The 22587-nt window shown below is 36.8% G+C and overlaps 1 protein-coding gene across 1 annotated transcript in view; it reads left to right on the forward strand.

Moving 5' to 3' along the window:
• Positions 1 to 1151: 1151 nt before the first annotated feature.
• Positions 1152 to 22587, forward strand: part of LOC126965460 (uncharacterized) — a 204037-nt gene continuing 182601 nt past the window's right edge. The window contains exon 1 of the mRNA XM_050809087.1: positions 1152 to 1263. The gene's annotated coding sequence lies outside the window, so the exon portion shown is untranslated. The remainder of the gene's footprint in view (positions 1264 to 22587) is intronic.

Consider the following 22587-nt stretch of genomic DNA (forward strand, 5'->3'; position numbering starts at 1 on the left):
GAGTTTCGCTAGGCTGAACTGTATTGAGAAACTTGTGAGTGTGTACCCAAAGAAGCTCTCGCCAAGAATATAGCTGAGGTTCTTGCCGAGATTATCGGTGAGGATCTCGCGTGAATATGGAGCGGGCCACTGACCTCTACTATATACCACTGGACTGGCGGCTGTCAAAGTGCCTTTGTGCGTGTTTGATATTCGCCATTTTGCGCTGTTAGCCATGTAGCGAGAGTCTGCGGTATTAAAACTAGTGATGGCAACCTCAGCAAACATCGATATATGGTGGGAAACTGAAATAGTAGATTTTTAACCTAGGGTTAGATTAGGAAAGAATCAATTCCCGAGGTACCTATTTAGACGCCCGAGCACAGCAGGGGCGGCTATAGTCCGAGTAGGAATTGATTCTTTTACCCGTGTTAAGCACTTTACTTTTCATTTCAAATATGAGAAAGATAAAAGTAGTTGTTTATCTAAACTATTTATTGATAATATATAATAATATTAGTAGTACCTATTTAAAATTAGTTGTCAAATTAGGACAATTTATGTCGAATTTTTAAATTTTAAATATGGAATTCACCGCGTAATTGTTGCGCCTTATTCCGCCCAAAGAAGTTTACACTATGTTCACACTGGCTGTTTAGAAAGTCACATGGCCGCAGCATATTTTTTAATTAGTTTGTTTTTACATAAAACTCTTCACAGCTGACAACAGTTCATTTTCAAAGTTCATTCCGGCCCTTAGGTGGGAAGTAATTTGCATGAGTTTTTCCCTCTCTATGCAGGGAAATAGCATTTTCCACCCAATAAGCAGATCAAGACAACATTACTTTCCGAGTATGAGAAATGAAAAAAAAATATGTACTCTTTTACATTGATTCTTGAAGTATAAATAACATGGAAAACGAACGAAATTAATTCAAAATGCAAAAATTCTTCCTTGTATTGTACGTTCCTTCGCAGCCATTTGTATAATACGTCAAAATTAGTTCTCTGGACGCTCGCGAGTGTTGCTTCAAATAGGCACAAAAGATTTGCTGTCAAACATATGTAACAGTGATATTTAAACAGGTCAGTGGGAGCTGGCACGAGTGTGATCGACTCGAGTTGCAATGGTAGTAGTAGCGTCTATGAATGGATTGCGGCAGTTGGCATCGTTCAGCCGAGCGCGCGAACGTTTTGTGCTAAAAACTTGCACACGTGTCACTCGTAACGGAACGATTCGGGCAAGTCACGTCCGCTGTGACTAACATCTGTGTGAAGTGAAAAGTTCGTAAATCAATTGCACTTTACAATAACTTCTCACTTAATTAATTTAGTTAACTAAAAGTTATTTACAGTTATAAAGTAAATAATTATGTTATGACTAGTTGACCCGACAGACGTTGTACTGTATATAATAAATAAAATAATGTTTTTTATGAATTTGTCAGTAATATATCATAACATAAAGAATTATTTCGTAAAAAATGGCTCCTGTTGTTGTAATGAAATTGTTTTACAGCAGAACTGTCAAACCGTGCGTTAATAAGTTCTCTCATAGAAATTATGTATGGACACATCAAAGGAAAAACAAATTTGTTGTTTTTATTTAATTTAGCAGCATTTTCCTATTTATTCACCTTTTAAACCTTCTCTGGACTTCCACAAATAATTCAAGACCAAAATTAGCCAAATCGGTTCAGCTGTTCTCGAGTTTTAGCGAGACTAACGAACAGCAATTCATTTTTATATATATAGAGATTATTCTCACAATATTTTTGGCCAAGCACTTTTACCAACTAAATATGACCCAATTCTAACCGATATAATGAATAAAAAAACACTCACTTAAGTGTAAATGATAAGATATATAGTATTATTAAGTTATCAAACCAACTTGATGCATTTATTATTAATTCATAACGCTATGAATCGTAATGTCACTCTGAAATCAGGTAGACGCTAACATAATTATTATTTCATACATGATATTTAGTATTTTAGTCTATACATATAAATAAAATTGGAGTGTCTGTTTGTAATATTGAAATAACCCTTTTTTACTACACGTATATATATATATACACCAAAATAACATTTTTTACAATTTTTGTCTGTCTGTCTGTTTGTTCCGGCTAATCTCTGAAATGGCTGGACCGATTTTGACGGGACATTTACTGGCAGGTAGCTGATGTTATAAGAAGTAACTTAGGCTATGTTTATTTTAGCAAAAATCTTTTATTTTAGAAAAATAAAGTTATTTTGCAATGTCCAAGAAACGGTCTAACTCTAAAAATAATTTATATGGCAAAACAACGTTTGCCGGGTCAGCTAGTATTTTAAATAATAGATATAAATTACTTTAGTCACTTTATATATATAATATAGAAGACGAACTTGTGACATTTTTTATGAAGATAAGGGACAAGACGAGCAGGACGTTCAGCTGATGGTAATTGATACGCCCTGCCCATTACAATGCAGTGCCACTCTGTATTCTTGAAATACCCAAAAATTCCGAGTGGCACTACAATTGCGCTCGTCACCTTGAGACGTAAGGTGTTAAGTCTCATTTGCTCAGTAATTTCACTAGCTACGGCGCCCTTCTGACCGAAGCACAGTAAAAACTTAGTAGTGTTTGATAAATATTACTATTGTGTTAAATAATAATTTTCAACCAACTTCATAAAAGGAGGATGCTCTCAAGTTTTACTTAATGATTTTCTCTAAGAACCGATTTCTTATTTATTTAATGGGGAGCTTATTTACCTCAAGGGTGGCTGTTTAGTAAATTGTTATAAGAATATTTATATGGTACCTACTAGCTGACCCGGCGGACATTATTCCCCCTTAAAGGACTCTACCCACTACAACGTATCATACCATGACCGTGCTATGAAAGTGTCAGGCAAAAAAATATTCTCTGTATTAAAAAGTATGAGACCATGCCCACTAGCCCGTTCCGTTACCGACCAGCACCGTAGCATGCCATGGTTAGGTATACCAGAAGATCACCTGCCGACTGACCATGGCGAAAGCCGTATTGTCGGTCGTTGATCAACAGGTGACCCTCTAGGTATACCAAGAGCTGACAGCTAATTATGCTCTCCATGATTTTGGAGAGCAGGGAGGTAATAGCAATAAGCGTAGTCCCTGACTTCCATGAGTCAGGGACTACGCCTTTGGAATAAGAGTGACGGAATAAGCGCGTTAGCACCGGCGTCAACTCAGGGGCACACGTTCTAAGCACGATTGGAGAAATGCCATCCGGCCCACTCGACTTCCTGACGTCCAACGAAAACAGAGCTCGCCTATCAGTTTTCTGTCTGAACTGTACTTCAGGCATAGAGCTCTGACACCGCGGGATGGTCGGCGGTGTTTTTCCGTTGTCGTCAAGAGTCAAGTTGGAGGCGAAAAGAGCGCACAAGAGATCGGCCTTCTCTTTTGCCGTATGGGCCAGGGTGTCATTCCTCATGTGCAACAACGTCATGGACGGCTGGCTGAAGTTACCAAGAGCAGCTTTCGACAACGACCAGAACTTGCGTGTTCCGGTCGGGTGACTGGAAAGCTGCTCGCCAATTTTGACGACGTGTTTTTATTTTGCACGGGCGATTTGCCGTTTAAAAATCTTGAGGCACGGTTGTATTTCCTCTTAAAAACTATGCAGTTCGGATCCTTTGTGCCCAGCGCCGCAACCCAAGTTCGATACGCCTGTTTTTTGCAGTCAGATGCTGCTTTAACTGACGCATCGAACCAAGGCTGTGATCTGCCACCGAACGGTACTACAGAGCTTGGTATAAAAATATCCATGCCCTGTAGTATCACATCGGCTACTGCAACGGCGCAGGCACTAGGATCATCCGAAGGGAAACAAACCCTGCTCCAAGGGTAGGATGCAAAAAAGGAACGCATCCTATCCTAATCTGCTGACTTGTAGTGCCAAACGCGGCGGGTCGCTGGTGGTCTGCGACGTTGGCGTCGGATAGGCACTACACTCCTGACCAGGCAATGGTCGGACGTTCCGAGAGGGGCGTCGACAAAGACCTTGTAACCATCGGAATGTGTAGTCAGCAGAAGATCTAATAAGGACGGCATGTGGCTATCCACATCCGGGAGCCACGTTGGCGACTCAACCAATTGGGACAGACCATACGCCAATGCAAAATTATGCACAGATCGCCATGCGTAGTCTGTGGTACGTGATCCAAGCCATTCGGCATTGTGCCCGTTGATATCACCCAAGACTACGATTTCAGCGGAGGGGATCTGTGCAAGCACGTCGTCAATTACCGCTTGACCGCAACCCATGAGATGATCGGTTTCTGCGTTACCACTATGGGACCCGTAGACACACGCATAGATCCTCTACATCTACGCGGAGCCAGAGAGTGGACAGGTCCCTACCCTCAAAATTGCCGAGACGGCGACAGCAGATTTCCTCCCTAACGTACACACATACCCCGGTATGAGTCAAAAAATTGTGCTCAATTTTGTAGCCGGGGTACGTTAAATATGACGTATCGCTAGGTCGAGATATCTGCGTCTCCGCAAGGAAACACAAGGCCGGCTTCGCCGTCTCAAGGTAGTGGTGGACGGCGTTTAAGTTGGAGTGAATTCCCCTGATATTGCAAAAATCCACGTTGAGTGTGGAGCGTGGTGCCGTGGTGTTACTGCCTCGTTTGTCCTTGGTCATGCGCGGTACTGTGCCCTCCCCAGAATACGAAGGGCAGCCCGGGCTAGAGTGCTCGGGGAGGGATTCTCCGACTCTGGTAGAGCCGGTACCCTCCTGGGGCACTATCTCTTTAGGGACCGCTTTCAAAATCTTTGTTGGGCAGGGGAGGGGGGGGGGGGGGGGGAAATGGCCTCAGGTCCTCGACACTAACCTATACGAAACGTAGCGGCACTAGGCCGCTACTTCACGCCGGTATTCTGTGCGAGTGTGGTAATTAACCCGGACGAGTCTGGCCCGATTGTGCTGACGTCAAAAGACGGCAGCGTGACTCTCCCACTTCTAAAAAGCCCTTAGTCGCCTCTTACGACACCCATGGGCCTGGGACTCCCCTATTCTTTTTACGCCTCGGGGAAAGTACAGGGCAACTACAATACAAATTGAAATCGAAAACAAATTGCAATTTATCACTAATTGTAGCCACCATATCCGAAAATTCCGCATTCAAATCAAATCAAAATCACTTTATTCATATTCAAATTCAAATATTTTGATTCAAAATAGGATGTGACATCACTTATTGGAAGTCAAAAACTATCACCCATTCCAAAACCAATGCCTCAGACCTGAGAAGGCAGGTAGGTCAAAAAACATTTTTTTCTTATTAAATCTACCGCTACTTCGTAAAGGATTGTGCTAATAAGAAGAAGTAGCAAAAAACTCATTGTCAAATTCAATTCAATTTCAAATTCAGTGGTCAAAGTCGCAATCGCAGTCTCGCTACTCGATGCTGTCTCTCGAGTTTTGGGCCACTCGCTGGTCTTCGGGGTTTCAAATTTGCTTCAGCAAGTCTTTTTCTCACTGTACTGTCATTAATGTAGTCCCTCCGGGTCTGAAGTAGTTGTTGCTGGACTTCAACTGCATTTTGGTGGCGATTTCTTAGCACAGTGGAAATAATAGAACGATCTTCTCGGGCACTGGTACACCTGGGTCTGCCATTACAAGGTCTCCTCAGATGGTGTCCAGTCTCTTCGTGCCTTCGCTTTACCTTCTGGACCGTTCGTACCGTCACACCCACCATTCTTGCAGTGCGACGCATACTGATGCCTAGTTCCAGAAAAGCCATGATCCTAGCAAATTCTTCAACTGAAAGAGGCATGATAAATAAATGTTATGTGCTTTTTAGCATAAATTTTTAAAACAAGACCCATCGATCTTGAAAAAAATCTAAAACAGAAAGAAAAATGTGAATGGTAAAATTGTAATTCGGAAACGTCCACTTTGAAAAAGGAATGGTTTTGTTTTTGAAGTTTTTTTCAGCCAATTCTTAAAAGAAGGTTACCGACTATAAAGTTTTTATGTACAAAATTAAATTCTCTTTGGAGTCCTTTTTATTTCGAAAGTATATCTTGTGAACTTAAAACGTTATCCCAATTTTAAAAGTGTGATACTTACTTTTAAAGGCCAGTGTATATATAGCACGAAGAACATTTTAAGCTACATTTGAAGTGTACCGAGATATTGCTACTAAAACCCAAGCGCTGGCAACTAAATCGGTCAACGGATCAGCCTAGCTATGCAACACTGAAAATACTTGGTACAACTTCGTCGTAGTAATAGCTTTAATCTACACTCATGCTTTAAATCCTCTATTTAAGATTCTAAAACAGTTAGCTTATTGCCAACATTAAAACACCCAATGTCCTAATAACCATTACATCATCCAAACGAGTGTTGTAATGAAATTCAGTACAACATTATATCATCCGTTTTCATAATAACACTATTTTGGATGACATTATGGTTACTAGGACTAGCTTTTTAATGTAAGCAGTAAGGTAACCGTTTCAGAAGGAGACATTATATGGGTATAGATAAAATCTTATATGCAACTGTTGATAATTATGTATTAAAACACTCATGTGATACTATTATCACCCACATTCGTGTTTTAATACCCCTTATTTTACAACAGTTGCATAATTAACTATTATTTCATATTATTATTTTAACTATTGTTAACTTACACTATTATTAGTCTTCGCTGCGCTCCATAAGAAAGAAACTGGGGTCACAAATTATGAGTAAGTAATTTTGTTTTTTATTAATTTCAATGTAAAATAATATGAAGCGTATGTTACAACATTTGAAAGATGCCATTGAGTGTCAAGATGCCACGCACACGAGCATCTAATAGTTGCCGTGATAAAAAAGCTTTTGTTTGGAGCGCAGCGGAGACCAATGCCTAATCTAAGATTGTAACTATATTTAATTCTGACATACATAACCAGAATTAAGAACACGCACCCGTTCGAAATATAAAATACATTCCCGCCATAATATTACCCTCATTCATTTTTGCTTCAACGTTCCGACGCGGACGTAAAAGCGAAACACTAGTAAATAATTCACAAAGATTTGTTATTCAGAAAGTTGCTCTACGGATACTTTGAGAATACTGAATCTCTATGTCCGACTGCAGTTTTACTGTAATCTTTTATGTAAATCAATTCGATTTACTCGCAGAACCTTCCATTGTTTGGTTTTTTAATAAGCCATTGTACCGTTGCTTTGGCTGCGCAGATGTTTTAAAGTAGTTGCATTTTTTTTGGTTCAACGTGTTTATATACGATAATATAACGGATAAATATTCAAATACAAATATTTTTATTCAAAATAGGATGTGACATGACTTATTGAAAGTCAAAAAAACTATCAACCATTTCAAAATGAATGGCTCAGGCCTGAGAAGAATGGGTGCAACAAACTCAGCGGGCTTATTTTTTTTCATCAAAAGATATGTTTACAATGTAACATTGTACAATTAAACTTATTATTTAATAGCCTGAGGGCGGTCGCTCCATTCTCAATTTGTGGTATCATTAAGAAAGTCATTTATGTAATAGTAACCTTTCCCACACAAACGTTTTTTTAACAATTCTTTTGAATAACGTAATACTTTTGTTTAGAACATTTTCTGGGATTTTGTTGTAAAAGCATACAAATCGACCCACAAAAGACTAACTCGACTTAGCCGAGTAGTAGGCATTATGGTTATGACAGTTTCTAGCAAATTCACTTATGTGCAAGAAGCAACAGTCAAGATGTTAATTTCTTTGAATTTTGCTCTCAATGATTATTTAGGACCTAAGTTATAAATAGCGCGAATAATAATGTATAGATACTATACATTACTATCTTATATATAAAATTCTCGTGTCACAATGTTCGTTCCCGTACTCCTCCGAAACGGGTTGATCGATTCTCATGAAAATTTGTGAGCATATTGAGTAGGTCTGAAAATCGGCTAACATCTATTTTTCATACCCCTAAATGTTAAGGGTGGTCCACACGGTTATTTTTTTTTACATATTTTTTTAATTTGTTTTATTATGAGTCAGCATTAAAAAAGACATAAAACTTCAAATTTTCACCCATCTACGATCAACAGTTACTTTTGTATCGCGATTTTAATATCGGCAATACAACGTTTGCTGGGTCAGCTAGTTATATATATATAAGAGATTTCCACGTATATAGTATACTCACCATATTTCTTGAACCATTAGAGCTAAAGACATGAAATTTGGTAGGAATATTCTTTTCACCGAGAAGAGATCAGGACGGATTTTACGAAATTCCACCCGCAAGATTTTTTTTTATTATGAACAGAATAACGTCTGTCGGTTCAGCTGACATTTAAAAGCCCTTTTCAGATGTGGCATCGTCCAGTGAATTAATAAATACCAGTTAATCTAAACACACAGACAAGTTTTATTAAATTTATTGAAGTAGGCGTTACTTTGCGGAAATTCATAATTATCCAAATGTTTTGAGTTTTTCTTTAATTTCGCCAATATATTTTGTCTTTTAAACAATTCGACACGTGTTTCGCCTCTACACGAGGCATCCTCAGGGCATGTTGACTCGCCAAAATCTCGTGAGATCTCGTTCGTTATCACGTGTCGAATTGTTGAAAAGACAAATATTGGCAGAATTAACACTAAAGAAAAACTCAAAACATTTGGACACATGGTTTTGGTAGTATCATAACCCAACTACGACACATGTAAAAGGAGGGCTACGATTTTGATCTTTATGTATGTTTGTTCTGTATAACTTTTTTTTTATGAAATAAGGGACGAGACGAGCAGGACGTTCAGCTGATGGTATTTGATGGTACTGCCCATGACAATGCAGTACCGTTCAAGATAGAAAAATCCACAAAAATTTTAGCGGCACTACAACTGCGCTTGTCACCTTGTGACATAAGATGTCAACCCTCTTTTGCCTAGTAAATTCATTGGCTACGGCGTCCTTCAGAACGAAACACAGTAATGCTTACACATAACTGATTCACGGCAGAAATGGGCGCCGTTGTGGTACTCATAATCTAGCCGGCATCCGGTGCAAAGGAGCCTGGTAAACTTCTGAACTAGTTTTCGTAATAGACAAGTGAGATATCTTTGTAAGCGTATTAATAGAAGGCTTTGCCCTAAAGCATAAGATCAGTTTCTGGTGTTAGAAATAGTATTGCTATGTTAGGGTAGGGGATATTTTTCTACCGTCGGAATATCACTATATATTGTATGTTAGAGTCGCTTAGAGACGATTATATTCAATAGTTTCCTAGCTTTATACTTTTATACTATAAGAGCTTTACAAATAAACGTGGTATAAAGTTATACGTGAGAATAAACCTTTCTACAAGTAGACATTTTGCTTATGATTAGTTTATTCGGACGTATAAGGTTTCCAGCGTTTATTTGCAAGGCTACTTGACATTCGGAAAACATTTTTTTATGAAAATTCGTCACGAGACGAGCAGGACGTTCAGCTTTTGGTAAACGTCCTACACACAATGCAGTGCCGCTCAGGATTCTTGAAAAGCCCGAAAATTCTGAGCGGCAGCACAATTGCGCTCGTCACCTTCAGACATAAGATGTTGAGTCTCATTTGGCCAGTTCCCTTCAGACCGAAGCACAGTAATGTTTACACAATACTGCTTCACGGCAAAAATAGGCGCCGTTATCCATAATCTATCCGGCATCCTGTGCAAAGGAGCCTCCCACTGGTAAGTAGTAGTACTACAGAATTATCATTGTATTGACAGTGTTGTCAGTGATATAGTCAACATTTTGCATATTCCTGGTTAATTCTTAGGTATAACTTAATACCCAGTTTATATGTAAGGACCTTAGGATTTAAGATATTAGTCTTATTAGCAATCAAATTCTGTCACTAAAACGGTCCAAATAAACGTTTTCGGTTAATTTGTTTAACCAGCCCAATATGTCACAGGTCATTCGTATTTCCGATGCACTAAACAGTGGTATACGACACAGCCGGCCCCTCCTATTGGGTTGTTGTTCATATTATTTGAACACAGGAATTGAAATTGCCACTTTTATCACCGTGGCCGTGATTGAGGCTTTTTTATTATTTGGGGTGACGCACACTCTCATTTAGAACGTTTATATTGTATATGTACTGGAGGTACAAGATGGCAGATCGTAGCTCCAACAATATGGAAGATGTTTTATGAATGCCATTGCAAACAGGCCTTTATGGACCAATATACGCAGACTGATCATTTCATTATTAATTGTAGAGTTTTATTGATTTATAGGGTTAATGATTTTTATGCAGTAATTAGAAAAAAGATTTTTTCTATTAGAGACCGCATTAGTGAAAGTTCCAATATTGTTTTAAATGTAATGAATAATTTTGAAAATATTATGAATAGACATTGGCTGTTAAAATTAAAGTGTTCAAATAAATGTATTTAATGTGTTACGAACCCTAGTATAAGATTTTACTAACATTATATGGGCTATGGCCTGAAATAAATGATATTATTATTATTGGGTACGAGCGGTTTTAAGTCGCGGCCGGCTTAAAACGTGTTTTAGTTTTTTTTACACGCTTTTAATTAGCTTCACATGTATGTATGTTTGTTTGTATCCGACTAATTTGGGCGCGATTTTGACACACTTTAAGCGACCAGATTTATCGAGGACCGATAACAATACATATATTTGATAATATTAAAACATTTTTCAATATGCAAAATAAGATTTTTCTTAATTTATATAATTTTCATTTATCGTCTATAAGGCAGAAACTTCTGTTATTTAGTGAGCAAGGGACCAGGATGAAGTACAAAATCATCTTAAATTTCATTCATGATATCAGATCAATATTATTTTGTTAAACTATTTTTATATGTTACAAATTTATGAGGAAAATGTTCCACCCGTAAAACATTATGGGATTTTAAATCAGTTTTTCACCAGTGGGGGGCTCCTTTGCACAGGATGCCGGCTAGATTAAGGGTACTACAACGACGCCTATTTCTGCCGACAAGCAGTTGTAATGTGTAAGCATTATTGTGTTTCGGTCTGAAAGGCGCTGTAGCTAGTGAAATTACTGGACAAATGAGACTTAACATCTTATGTCTCAAGGTGACTAGCGCAATAATTGTAGTGCCACTCAGATTACTTGGGTTTTTCAAGAAACTTGTGCGGGACTGCATTGTAATGGGCAGGGCGTATCAATTACTATCAACTGAACGTCCTGCTCGAGACGTGCGGACGTTCAAAAAATTATTGAATTATTAATAATCACTTATTGAATTATGAATGAGAGAATAAAAAAATACGACGCATTCGAAAATATATGCCTCAGACCTGCGAAGAATAGGCGTAGGAAACTCAGCAAGCTTCTTATAAAATAAAAATTTTGTTACAATAATATTTCGTTACTATAAAATTTACTAGTTAAATAGCGGTCGCTCCATTTACGTGGAGTGGTATCGTGTAGGAAGCTATTTATGTATATACAGCTATATATTATGTAAAGTATATTTATGTAATTTTATTAAAATTAAACAGACAGGACAAATTTATCTTTAAATGTACCTATTTATTATTTGTTATTTAAATTTATCAAACCTATCTACCAATATCAACACAACACTCGTACATACAACACGTTATGTAGAACTGGAATATCCATACTAATATTATTAATGTGAATGTAAATTTGTTTGTTACGCTTTCACGCTTAATCCACTAAACCGATTTTGATGAATATAGAGATACTAGCTGTGCCCCGCGGTTTCACCCGCGTTTTTCTCATTTCCGTGGAAATACCGAGATAAAATATTGCCTATATTATAGCATGTACATCATTTTGTTCTATTGTCAATAGTTTTTGTAGCGCACGCAAAAATAGGTTTTCGATTTTACACCTTGTGTTACAAAATAGCAATTTTATTACGGATCCCTAATTTTGAAAAAACAACATAGCCTATAGCCTTCCTCGATAAATGGACTACCCAACACTGAAAGAATCATTCAAATCGGACCAGTAGTACCAGAGATTAGCGCGTTCAAACAAACAAACAAAAAAACACTGCAGCTTTATAATATTAAGTATAGATAAGAGAGAGATATAGAGAGATATAAGTACAGAGACAGACTAGAGCTTGTAAAGGGACATAGGCTATATTTTGTTATATATAAAAATACACTTAGAGGGGTTTATATAGGGGATGGAAGCTTGTATGGAAGTTGGTCACTATCGAAGATGAAATAAAACAAAATTTTTCTAGCGTTTTAGAAAACTCGACATATGTGGTGTTGAAATTGGGGATGAAAGTTCAAATGGACGTCCAAACAAAGTCACGCTTTCAAAGTTACAGAGGTACTTTAAGAAAAAAAAAATTTTGTCTATGGAAGTTGAATATATAGTTTATATAGCTCACGAACATCAAATCCGCAAAATCTTTATGTTTTAGCAAAGGATGGATAAACAAAAAAAGTCGTTTATAATAGTTTATTAAAAAAAGCAATTTATAGTTAACCGCGGCATTTTGTTTGGTATTATATGCAAACTATTCAAAAAAATAAAAAATGCTGCGCCAAAAACTATTCCACGCGGACGAAGTCACGGCTAAATGCTAGTATTATTATATTCTGCATGCAAATGAGAATCATTATTGTTTAGGAGTAATTTATGCCACTATTGTTGACTATAAATAAAACTGAATTCTGCACACGGCATACAGACAAAGCCTTTCTTTAACACAAAGACTTCTAAGATTCTCTTTTTCAATAACCCACCAGAGTAGAAAGGATTTTATTTCATAAAGCTCTACTTATAAAATTGAATTTTAAACGCTTTCAGTTCGTTTTTATTCTAAGGCACAACTGTGCAAAGCTTTTCACAAGCTTTTTGTGTGTAATTAAGCTGACTCAAGCTCAGTCTATAAGTTAATAACTCCTTTTATTTTCTCACTAGAAACATGTCTTTCACTTTATTATACATTTTTCAAACAGTCTCAGATTCCCATAGCGCTTTTTTTGATTAACACACTTACACATTAAATAAAATACTTATTTTAATTTTAAACACCTTATGTAAATATTTTTTTTACAATAAACATGATTTAGTCCCTTTTAAAGTATTTTATTTTATTAGGGTTGACAACAGTTGTGTTTAGAATAATAAAGAAAAAAAATTAAATATGAATAACAATTATGAATAATAATGAAATATAATGTATAAATATGAAAAATTTATTTATATTATTCGAGAAAAATATGATAAATACACAGATTTACTAGTAAAATGCATACATTTAAAATTTTGATAATCTATTAACCAAGAAATATACATACATGTTCTCATTATTTTCTACAATATTTTTTATGGTGTGGTTTTTAAAGGTCAACCAAAACCGTAGAATGGATTGAATTATTTAAAAGAAGTGTTTTTGGTAACGGTTAGAGTGTCGCGAGTTCATTGGTTTTTTCCATCACAAAAAATACCTAACTTTATATTTATAAAAAAAGTGTGTGTGTACTTATGTACGCACGCAAGAAGTTATACTTCTTTGGCCTAACAAAGCATAAATCCTTAAAATTACATATTCCTCATGCTATTCTACGTTTGTAGAAAGAATAATATTTTATAAATCTTGCAACGATGGCTTTGACAGTTAATTATAAAATAACGAATACGGCTTTACGGGCTTGAACCCTTTGCCTATCCTAATAATGGACGAAGAAACAAAAAAAATTATAACGAATGTCGCAAATGTCAGAAAATTTTAAGAACCAACTTCACTCTGTCACATTTGTGTTACAGTGATGCGCGCGGATCTTAAAATTTCACTCTCATAATTAAATTCGCGCCTAAAGAAGTATAACTTCAACAATAAATCAATATCCAGTGGCTATACCGCTTCCGAGAAAAAACTGAGCTCAATTGAGAAGTGTTATTAAAAAGTGTATTCTTTTGTCTAATATCTTATCTATGTTTCTCTTCTGTCTATCTAGTGGAGTATATACCTACACACCAAATAAGTAAAAAACATTGCATGTGAGATAGAAGAGATACTGTAGACAGCAATGTATCAGAACAAATGTATTAACAGCTTGCAATGGGTACCTTTTATCATGATTTGAATGACTAATAGCAATCAGTAACGAAGTTGTAACTGTGTACATATACTACAAACATGTACATGTTACAAAATTAACATATTCACATTTTACCAGTGGGAGGCTCCTTTGCACAGGATGTAAGTTAGGCTATGGGTACCGCAACGGCGCCTATTTCTGCCGTGAAGCAGTAATGTGTAAGCATTACTGTGTTTCGGCCTGAAGGGCGCCGTAGCTAGTGAAATTACTGGGCAAACGAGACTTAATATCTTATGTCTCAAGGTGACGAGCGCAGTTGTAGTGGCCCTTCAGAATTTTTGGGTTTTCCAATAATCTTGAGCGGCACTGCATTGTAATGGGCCGGACGTATCAATTACTATCAGCTGAACACCCTGCTCGTCTCGTCCCTTATTGTCATAAAAATAAATGTTCTCTTGTGACATCAGAGGAATCACAGAATTTAGATGATGACTTGCAATTCTTGAGTTAATAATCCCAATCCCCTTCAGTAAGCTTGTTTTATTTTTAATAAGTTGTCTACTTTTAAGGGTCTTACTTACGCGATTTACTGTACTTATGTGGTCCTAGGACTTACAATGACGAAAGTTAAGTAGAATTTAACGCGGTGGATAAACGCCTAACCATCATGGCCTTATGGCCATCAGAACCATTGGAGCCTAGTTACATTTTTTTATGGAGTAGGAGGACAAACGAGCGTACGGGTCACCTGGTGTTAAGTGATCACCGCCGCCCACATTCTCTTACAACACCAGAGGAATCACAAGAGCGTTGCCGGCCTTTAAGGAAGGTGTACGCGCTTTTTTTGAAGTAGGTACCCATGTCGTATCGTCCCGAAAACACCGCACAAGGAAGCTCATTCCACAGCTCTGCTCAGTCCACTGTGGAGGTCCGCCACACATCCAGATGGCGGGGATGATATCCTAAGTTGTGGCGTGTCGTGCGAAGGTGGATTTCGGCGGCAGGAATCAGGTTAAGCAGCTCTTCGGAACACTCACAACATTTCTTACAATATTAGGTTTATGATTTTAATTGTTAAAGTTAATAATTTTGATAGAATCTGGTTGAGTGATGATTAAAGTAACAAATAAAATAAATCACCAGCCACTAGTGGCGTGTCGTGTGAAGGTCTAATTTATATTGTGTGAATTTTGCAGAATTTTTAAAACACAAAAAAGAAAATTGTGTGGTTTTATGAAACCACGTTACAATTGAAACTTTTGTTCACTAAAGAACATACTACTAATATTAGTATAACAGACGAAAGAAAAGAAAAAACAAATTTATAGATATATATTATGCTAAATGCTGCCTTCCGCGAAGTGATGGTATATGGAGACTGAGAGAATAATGGTATTATTCCGGGTCTGGTCTCGTCACTTTCCTGTGCCAGGTCGAACGATCTTGGGTTGTCGGTTCTGGCAGTTGGACTTTCTTGAGGCCTCGATTTATGTTAGACCAGATGGTCATAAAATATAAGTATAATGTTATAAAATAAACTTTCTCGGGTGTGGGGTTCGAACTCACTCTCACTCTTGTTATCCAGAGAGAGAGATATATCTGGCACCTTAGACCACTCGACCAACCGGAATTGAAAGCAGTCGTTGATAATAATTATTCAACTTCATCAATACTCCGGGGCCATTTGTAATGTAAAAATGCGATACATAATAATAATATATAATATTGATTTTTTTACACAAATTATCTTGCCCCAAGTTAAACATATATAGCCAGTGTTATGGGTTGCAAGACAACGATATATTTAATACAATATACTTACTTAAACATACATAAATACATTTAAACATCCATGACTCGGAAACAAACATCCATATTCATCATATAAATGCTTGCACCTACCAGGATTCGAACCCGGGATATCTAGCTTAATAGGTAGGATCGCTAACCACTCGGCTATAAAGGTCGTCAATATAGATGGACGAAAAAAATTGAGGCGATGTAATAAAACGTTAAAAATCTTTATCGTGATTGTTAAATAGGATACTTACTAGTTTGTATTGGAAAAATCATCATGATTTTGGCTAAGGTTTTATTACTTAGAAAAAACTAGACCAGCTACTGAGTAATCTTATATTTTTTTTTATGAAAATAAGGGAATAGACGAGCAGGACGTTCAGCTGATGGTAATTGATACGCTTTACCCAGTAAAATGCAGCGCCGCTCAGGATTCTTGAAAAACCCAAAAATTCTGAGTGGCACTACAATTGCGCTCGTCACCTTGAGACACAAGATGCTAAGTCTCATTTGCCCAGTAATTTCACAAGCAACGGTGCCCTTCAGACACATTACTGCTTCACAGCGAAATAGGCGCCGTTGTGGTACACATAATCTAACCGGCCTTCTGTGCAAAGGAGCCTCTCACGGGTAAACTAACTTTTAAACCGGATTTGAAAATTTGTTGAAATTCTACGATTTTTTTTTAATGGTCAATTAAATCCACACGGATGAAATTAGGCTTAGACTAAGCGCCTCTGAATCATCACTTCTCTGAATCTTCATTTCTTATAAATTACTGAATTTAACATATGTTCGTAAAAAGTTGAGCTTGTGAGAAGAACATATAAGAAACTCAACAACCACACATTTCAATCAAATTGAGTAGTTTGAAATAGCTTGTAATATACATAACAAATTAGTCTGTAAGGTGCTGCATCCAATATAGTCGTGCTTAAGTTATTAAATTAAATAGTTAAATTATTTCATGAAAAGTAATAAAGAACTAAATGTATAAATATAAATTATCGTATATTGGATGCATCAACCTTTAGAGCTTGAACTCATTGTTTGTGTAAGGATGCTTCGTGAACATGATGGTCGTGATTACTGTCACAATTAGTAATTGCATCAAACAAATACAATGACACATTAACTATAACAGATCGACCTGGCACCACAAGCAGCACCCGTTCACGAGTTGCCGCATGGACCCCTCGCACATATTTGAGGGAAGGAGACGACCCAATACACGATGCCGCCGCAAGCAATGCCATAGTTAAGGAAATGAAACTTATCTTTCCATTATTAAAGTTTAATACGAAAATCAATAAGAGAGTCAAGTTATTATTGAAGTTGTGATTATTTTTTACAACGAGTTCAAATAATGACGTTGAACATAGCATTGTAGAGCAAACGGTAAAGTTTTGTTTTGAAACCAACTAAATAATTGCTTTCCGTTAACTACACTCAGCAATTACGTAATAGGAACTTTAAACAGAAGTTTAGTAACACTAACTTTTAAAGCAGATTTTAAAATTTGTTGGAAATCTACGATTTTATGTTATTCTTTTTTATGGTACGGTGAATGAAGGTTAAGCCTGTTAATGTTCTACTACGATACATTCGTAAAGTATACCTTGGCAAAAAAGAACCATTCTTTGGAAAACTATAACTAACATCTTAATATATATAAATCCATTGTCCTGATGTTTGTTTCCAGTGAACTCCCAAACTAATGAACGGATTTTAATGGGGATTACTTCATGGAGTGCAGTTTAGACAGATATGATAGTTTTTATTTCGATTTGGGACCCATAATTTTGAATTTGATTTTTTTTGAATTGAATTGAATATTCATTTCATTTCAATGAAAGTAGAGCGCAATCACAGTACTGCTTTTTTCGGGTTTCCAAAAATACTGAGCGACGTAATTTCAATAGTGAACATCTTATTCTCAACATTTCTTCTCATAAAAGATGCTGATTAAGGCGAAGAGTAAGCAGAAAACACGCAAACATGATGTTTTTAGACAAGTTTTGTGGTGAAAGTATAGCATTTCAAGCTATGAACCCTATTTAATCTTGTTACACATATCCTTAAGTCTTATTTGTAGGTTGCTTATGCTTGCTGTTGGTTATAGTTAACACTGCCGAGCCTTTTTGAACTACCACTTTTCTTTGAAGTGAAACAAGTTTTTAGGCATGGTGTGACGCACATATTTGGTGCTTCTCTCAGAAAAGTTATTCTTATAGCTTGTACTTTTTTGTGTAGGTTCATTTATTCAGATTAGTAGTGAACAACGAGGATTGTAAGAATATAAACTGTTTTCCACGCAAGAATTTTGAAAATATTGGCTTTGTTACGTAGATGGCGGGTCGGCAGCCGTGAACTCATATCGCTCAAGGTCGCTGGCATTTAGTGTCGCCTTAAACTCGAAAACAGACAGAAAAAGAAAATTTGATGGACTTTGATACATATCTTATTCAACGAGTCGTCACCAGAAAGTTCACAAAAACAATGGAGTCGTGTTGATAGAACGTGGTGCGTGCGAGGTTAGCTTGCGAGCTCGTCGACGTCACGCGTGCACGGTCCCGCCTCGTAGCCTGTCACGCGATGTGTCTTCTAATTTAACAAATGATCAAGCGAGTTCCGTGCGATTTACGTATTTCTAACAATCTTTTGTGTAATTTACTTCCTCTATCAAAATGTATTTAGGAAGCCATATACAATTTTACTGATGAAACCACAGAATAGAGAAAGATAGGTTGAAGCCATGTGAGACTTTACTCATATAGCAAACTAATTATATGTGATGATTTTAAGGGTATTTGGATACAGTAAAATGAAATACAATAATAAAATAGGGAGGCTCCTTTGCACATGAGGATGCCAGCTAGATTATGGGTACCACAACAACGGTGCCTTTTTCTGTCGTGAAGCAGTAATGTGTAATCATTATTGTGTTTCGGTCTGAAGGGCGCCGTAACTAGTGAAATTACTGGGAAACCAGACTTAACATCTTATGATCACCCTGAGACGGTGACGAGCGCAATAATTGTAGTACTGATCAGAATTTTTGGGATTACCAAGAATCCTGAGCGGTACAACATTGTATTGGGCAGGGCGTATTAATTACCATCAGATGAACGTCCTGCTCGTCTCGATAAAAAAAATTGCGATTTGAAGATGAAACTCTTTAGAGGCATCCTACGACTATTTTTGAATTATCCAGATTTTCATTCCTTCTTTCACTGAGGTATTATTTTTAAAATTATTTCACGTTAAAACTGATACTACATTGATGTTTATGCAGATAATTATGGTTTTATTAATTGAAACTGACATGAAATATTTATATATAGAATTGCATTCGATAGAAACCTCATGACTTGACGGAAAGGACTACCTATATAACTATAACACTAGAAATAAGGGATTGCTTGTAACTAATTCTAGTAGGCTTCATAAGATACATAATAGCTTTAAGGGTAAATGTATACACTTCTACAATAAAGTCCTAGCCACTGTTCAGCCATTATCTATAAATAAATTTAAATGTTTTACAAAAAAATGGCTGTGTCGTAAATCCTATTACTCCACTGCTGAATATCTAAATGATCGGACAGCCTGGGACTAGATTGTAATTATTTTATAGCGATAGAAATGACTGTACAATATTGTATATTTTTATTGAAAAGAGCGCAAAAAAAAGAATGCTGGGAGAGTTTCTTGCGCCGCTTCTTCTCTCTCAGAGCGCCATTTGTTTCCGAAGCGGTAGTAGTATCTAGTAGTATAAGAAATGACATCATAAAGAATTCTAAAGGAATCAATTTTGAGAAAATAAATGCCTTTTATACCTTTTATGCCTTTTATACCTTTTATAGGGCAGAACCCAATATGTAGCTGGGTTAAAATAAGGTTATTATAGACAATCCATGATACACTGACACTTGAGGAAACCTTTTGCTGTACCGCTAGCCTTTTGAATATTTGACGATATATAGATTGACTACCATGGTTGTAAGGAGGGCAACGGAGAGGGTTATGCTCGAGGTTTCCTTGCGTGATCGAATTAGAAAAGAGGAGATCCGAAGGAGAACCAAATGATTGCGAAACTGAAGTGGCAGTGGGCAGGCCACATAGCTCGATGGACAGATGGCAGTTGGGGCAGTAAAGTCCTCGAATGGCGACCACGTATCGGAAGACGCAGTGTTGGTAGGCCCCCCACAAGATGGACCGACGATCTGGTCAAGATCGCCGGAATACGTTGCATGAGGGCAGCGCAGTACCGATCGTCGTGGAAATCTTTGAGGCCTTTGTCCAGCAGAGGACGTCTTCCGGCTAATGATGAATATCATCAGCGAAACTGGTGTGCTTCCAAAGAATATGTAACAGTGGTGTTGCTTAAAGACAAAATTACCAAGATTGGTACGTCAACCTACAGAGTCTGCCAAAAAAATACAAATAGTGTCCTTGAAGCAATGTGGCCCTTCAGTGGGAAAACTTAATGCGTCCACAAATTCAACTGAGATAAGTGGGCTTTTAATACAGAACTGGTGACATTTCTTTTACGAGCCCTAAATCAAAAGCGAATAAAAAATGTTTAAATTTTGAAGGCATAAGAATATATATATAATCAAATATTTCATAAGTAGTTAAATATAGCAATTATCTATTATAATTTAAAGACAACTTGACGTCAGATGTTTAGTTCAGTAGACTAGTCACAACTTTTCTTTATTTCGAGTGATCATAAACACTTTCGTCTATTAAAACATAATATCATAACAGCCTTTACCTATCCTGTAAGTTTAACTGTGAGTAAAGTCTCAAATTTCTATCAATTTTTTTTTATGACAGTAAGGGACGAGATGAGCAAGGCGTTCATCTGATGGTAATTGATACGCTCTGCCCATTACAATGCAAGGCCGCTCAGGATTTTTGAAAAACCCAAAAATGTTGAGTGGCACTACAATTGCGCTTATCACCTTCAGATATAAGATGTTAAGTGTCATTTGTTTCCCAGTAATGTCACTAGCTAGACCGCCCTTCAGACCGAAACACAAAAATGTTTACACATTACTGCTTCGTGGCAGAAATAGGCGCCATTGTGGTACCCATAATCTAGCCGGCATCCTGTGCAAACGAGCCTCCCACTGGCAGGCATGTCATTTAGGTTGATATTTTATTGATGTTTTTACCACCAACTTCCTTCACCATCCTTTACATTATATAATAAACATCAAATATTCTCATTTACATTTAATTTTTGAATATAATAAATTATGTATTTACCAAAAGTACTGTCACATCATATAATTTATATATTTCAAAATAAATTTGATTATTCGTATTTGGTTCCCGAATTCATTAAACTACAAATTTCACTGACGAGCAATTCTCTCAATCAAACCATTGCATTTGCAAATTCAGTGTATTTAAATTTGATAACGCCACGATTCGGAAATTGGGCATCGTGCCAAGTCAACTGTTGATGCATTAACATTGAATTGAAACTTATGTTCCGTGAAGTCATTCTAAAGAGTACATTCAATGTTATACAACAGTAAACTTTTATCATATCGTTACATTTTAGTTTTAGGAATACACCAGAAGAATTCCGGAAATAATTTATTAAACCTTTGAACTAACAGTAAAGAGCTGAGTATAGCCTCTTATATATATATATATAGCCTCGGTCGTATATTATAACTTTAAAGGAAAAATATAAATGAGAAACAGCTACAATAACATTAGAATACAAAGGTAAATTTCGCCATTATACCTATACATGACTATAATAGCTCAGATGGACATTGGGTGATCCCGAAAGCTGAAGACCCCGGTTTGAATCCAGATGTCCTATTAGTTTTTTTTTGTTCGAGTTTTATACATTGTTAAAAATCCGAGCAAGGCTCGATCGTCCGGATATTTATTAGTTATATGACCCTTAATGTTCACATTGAACACTCAGTCACTATTGAGCCAGAAAACCTAGCATCCTATATAGAAGTAAACAAATTGTTTACGTAAACGCTAGTTATGTCCATACACGACCTTAGTGTGTGAGACATAAAGTAGAGATTCTCTTTGGTACATTCGACGTTACCTTCGTAACAATGTATTAAATTCAACGCAATGCTTGACCTAAACCTTCTAAAGCTGTGTAATAGATATTTTAGATAGACGCATATCGAACGACTTATCTCAATAAGTTGTGGGTATATATATATAAATATATATATATAATATACGTGTATAACCCCGTGCACAATTAATTTTACCTGCCGCTTAAGCCTTTCGTAGATCAGGTTAGAAAATTAGAACAAAGCATCTACGGCACTTAAAAGACTTGGTACAGCGCCGCGAAACGGGCTAGCTTATCAACATCTTAAGCTCATGCATGATAATACAAGATTTAACATTTTAATATCAATTATGAATATATATGACTTATACCAGTGGAAGGCTCCTTTGTACAGGATGCCGGCTAGATTGTGGGTATCACAACGACCCCTATTTCTGCCGTGAAGCAGTAATGTGTAAACATTACCGTGTTTCGGTCTGAAAGGCGCCGTAGCTAGTTAAATTACTGGGCAAATGAGACTTAACATCTTATGTCTTAAGGTGGCGAGCGCAATTGTAGTGCCGCTCAGTATTTTTGGGTCCTTCAAGAATCCTGAGCGGCACTGCCTTGTAATGGGCAGAGCGTATCAATTACCATCAGCTGAACGT

This window comes from Leptidea sinapis, chromosome 7 (genome assembly GCF_905404315.1).
Source record: "Leptidea sinapis chromosome 7, ilLepSina1.1, whole genome shotgun sequence".
NCBI lineage: Eukaryota > Metazoa > Arthropoda > Insecta > Lepidoptera > Pieridae > Leptidea > Leptidea sinapis.